This window comes from Rutidosis leptorrhynchoides, chromosome 10 (genome assembly GCF_046630445.1).
Source record: "Rutidosis leptorrhynchoides isolate AG116_Rl617_1_P2 chromosome 10, CSIRO_AGI_Rlap_v1, whole genome shotgun sequence".
NCBI lineage: Eukaryota > Viridiplantae > Streptophyta > Magnoliopsida > Asterales > Asteraceae > Rutidosis > Rutidosis leptorrhynchoides.
Window position 1 is genome coordinate 55,634,768 of NC_092342.1, and position 4,368 is coordinate 55,639,135.

The window sequence follows — 4,368 nt, forward strand, 5'->3', positions numbered from 1 at the left end:
AATTACTATCCTTTTATAGGAGCAATAGTAAAGCTCACCCTATAATTTTTCGGTCTGGCACAAGGTCCTGTCTTTGACCATGCTATGCAACCACCGTTCTTACGGTTGACACCCGATTTGGTTCAGGTGACCTAATGAATTCCAGGTGAATTCCTAGGATTTTACGTTCAATGGTAATGAACGCATTAAAAATGGGTTTTCAGAAAACAAATCTGTTTGTAATTTTGATCAAAATATTTTCTCGTTCAAGCTCGAGTTTAGATATCATTGAATTCCATGAGTTTGTAATTCTCAATCTTTAAAAGTCAATCTCTAGGATTGAGTAATATCAGTCTTAAAAGCTGATTTTTGATCTTTAAGGAGATTATCCTTTCTGGGGATCTAATTCATTAGTCTTATCAAGCTAATTTTCACGGTGCCCTCCCCATTTTACGAGACAGATCCTCTCATGGTTAGGATAAGTCTGACCACTTGGCGACCCTGTTTGATGCTGAGGTCCGTGGATTTCCAGCTGATTTTCGAGAAAACTTTTCAAGGTTTTTCGTAGACTCTACAACTGGTCTGGATGACAACTTCCTGACCTAAATCAAGAAGCGCGTGTCTTTTTCGGAAGACTTTACTTCCTTTTAATGATGGAATTGATTCATCGTGTAGATCCATCTTTCTTTCAAATATCTTACAATTTACCGGGTAAAACGGTTAATTTTGTCCAAAACAAAAGTATCTTCAATTATTTGTACAAAAATATGTGATATATGTTTTAAATAACTTGGTAAATTTTTCCCACACTTGGCTTTTATTTTCCTTTCTTTGCCTTTTTATTGTCCTCTATTCCATTTTAAATGAATTCTAACATTTTGGGTTGTTTCTCAATTTATGTCCTTTCCGAGGTAACAAAAATTTCGGTGTTAACACCTAGTTTTATCGTTCATAAATATGTATAAACATGATTTTGAATTCATTTAATAAAAAATTTTGAAAATTTTACTAGAATTGGATAGTCAGTATATAAGACTAGGGCTGTTCTTTATTATCAGAGAGCACTAGATTCTAATACAACTACTGCATTACTAGTATTTTTAATGGTAACCAAGTGTTTAAATTAAAATTTTTTTAAAAATCCGAAAGAATTTAACCCCTTCCCACACTTAAGATCTTGCAATGCCCTCATTTGTAAGAAATCAGTAACATTTTAAATTATTGAGGGTGATTAGCGTAGAAAAACGATTAAATTTTACCAAAGTTTCCAAACATATTGGCGTTTGTTTGTTGAATGATAAATGGTGCACATCATTTGTTCATTCTGTCTTGTTGTTACATCACATTTGTTTTTCGTTTTGTCGTCAAAATTAGTAGCTTTTGCTGAACTTAATGCCAGTCTTTGAAAATGCGCTGTTTTACCCTGTTGTATACAATTGACAATATACATACAAACAAATATAAACATGCATGGTAATTTGAAATGGGACTTAAAATCCCACTTTCAAATCAAATATGAAATATTAGTACAACATAATAAAAATATTAAATATTACATAAAAGTATCAATATTTGTATGCTTAAACATAAATAAATAAAAATCATAAAAAGATAAAAATCATAAAAATTACCAACGAAACTATATCAATCTGGATAGGGGTTCCAGTTCATGTCATCGGTCGAGTTCTATGGTTGGTGATAGGTGTACTGGTAGGCCTGGTTAGGGTCGCAGAGAATATATAGTGGTCTCATCTCGGGCTGGTGTGGAGGATAGTAAGCAGGTCGGGTCGGTACGTAGTGATCCTGAGGTGATAGCCGACTCATGATCTGACGCTGATGATAGTCCCATCTATCATGTTGTCGTTGCCTGGAATGCTCGTACTCATTCTGGGCTTACCACTGCTCGTACCGTCTATGTCTCTCCTCGTTTGTCATATCTACCTCATCTACACGCTGGTAGACGTCAGTCATAGCCTCCCTAATGACATCCCTAATGTCATATGCTTCCTCCATTTCCTCATCTGAACCTCTCTCTACCTGAGGATGATTACCAACATAGGGTATTGCCTGATTGTGTCTGCTTTTTAATACCTTAGCACCCTGATAGACCCTCAATCCTAAAGGCTCAACCTGTTCCTTACATTCCAAAAGTGGACCCTCTTGATCCCTATCTACACCCAAATACTCTCCAATGAGAGTAACAAAAATACCTCCTCCTATTATTCCCCCTTCCTGTATTCCTTCTACCATCTTAGGCAAATAAAAACCAACACAGTAAGGGATATTAACAAAGCCTCTTGGGTCTCGAATACACTTTAGGTAAAATAAATCATGTAAGGTCATTTTCTCCTTGTTGTGACCTCTCTGTGTAATTGAGTTAGCCACAAATCTATGAATTATACGAAGCTCAGCTCTGTGAATATGTAAGTAGGTATGTGTTCCTGCCCGCCCAAAAACATTAAAATCTGACATATGCCTCCAGACGGCGTTAGCATCAAAATTCCTATCTACCCTTTCACCATGATAAATCAAATTCATACAATCGGGTAGTAGTAATTCAGCGGGTGTAAATATCTGTAAAGCCCTGGCCATGTCCAGCATGGACATCCTGTACATCCTACGACCAAGTATAAATCTAAGAAAACTTCTATCATCTAACCTATCTACATCCGCATTTAACGCTATAGTACTCATAAGCTCAATGCACCATTCCTTATATACAGGTCTACGAATGGTGAATAAACGTTCCCAATCGTGAAAAGAAGATCTGCCATACCTTTGGATCAAATGCTATCTAACTGAGTTAGCAATTTGGACCCTTTCCAAAGGCTCCCAATCGATTACCCTTTTCACTTCTACATTTTTCGGTACCAGTTTGAATTTATTACTTTGATATGTCGGGTAATCTTTCCAGCTTCGATCAAATCTTAGATTGGGATGCAACTGTTCTTCATGAATCGTCGGATGTGCTACTATCGGATGCATCGGAAATACTATGTAAGCATCAACATATTCTTGATACGGATCATAATAAGATACATGTTGATCAGGTTGTTGTTGTTGTTCCTGTTGTTGTTCCGGTTCAGGTTCATATTGTATTTCTGGTTCAGGTTCTGGAGCAGGTTGTCTAGATGATGATGATGCACCATCAGTATTAGTAAATCTCTGCAAAACACATTAAACACAAAATTTGTGCATCCAAATATGCATTAGTGTTAGCAAAATAACAACTTAAAACAATTATAATAACATGTTCAATCAAAATTAAACTTATACACATTTTCACAATTTTAACAATTCTACACTTTTTCAAATAAGCATATATGAAAATGTTTACAAAGTTCATAAGCATTCAACTCAAATAACATGTTAAAACAACCATTACTAGCAATTAAACAAGTTTCAAATGGCATTTACATCAATTTAATCAAGTTCATGAATTTTATACCTAAAAAGTCCACTTTAATTCTCAAAAATCATGTTTAGGATCAAAGTTTGGATCATTTAGCTACCTAAACATGTTACACTACTTAATTTAGCAATAATTCATGAAAAAAATCGGCCATAACCTGTTTATATCAAAAAGCCCCAAATTGCTCAAGAACACAAACCTTAGATTCCTAAAAATTTTGAAGTTTTTGGCTTCAAATCATGTTAAATAGCATCAATCTAGGTTATACATGCATAATATACTAACAATTTAACTCTAATTACACTAGAAATTAACAAAATCAAATTAGGTAAAATATAGCTCAAGAACACTAAAAATCAAATTTAAAGAGGTTTAGGGTTGAAGTTGTTACCCTTCTTGATAAACTTCTTATCAAATTCATGATTAGAGCGAGAAATTTGACGAATTATGGTGAAAAATGGCGAATTTTTGAGTGTATGTGTGTATATGCTCGTGTATGTGTGTGTTTTGTGGGGAGAGCAGAAGCAGCGAGCTGCTCTTTTTCTATCTGACCAGATTTTTATCCCCATGCGATCGCATGGCTTACAAGGGTAAATCCCATGCGATCGCATGGGTCCCTGTATTTTTTTATATATAAAAACCTTACACTTTTTAAAACAAATAAATAATTAAAAATTAAAATTTTGTTTTCTTTTTAGGATGAGGGCGTTTCGGATCGTTGTCCTAGTCCATCCCTCGACAAAATTTTAAAATTTGTCATTTTTAGGCGCAGTTTTAAAAGTAAAGATTTTTGGGTTTTTTTAATGTTTTTGGCATACTTTAATTCAATAAGATTAAAAATAATGATAATAAAAGTTCTCGTCCCGCCCTCGGGTAAAGCAATTTCGGTTCAACGACCTAGTTTTCAACTCACGACGAATTTTTAAAAATCAAATTTTTAACTTAGTGAAATAAAGTAAATTTTTGTTTTAAAATTC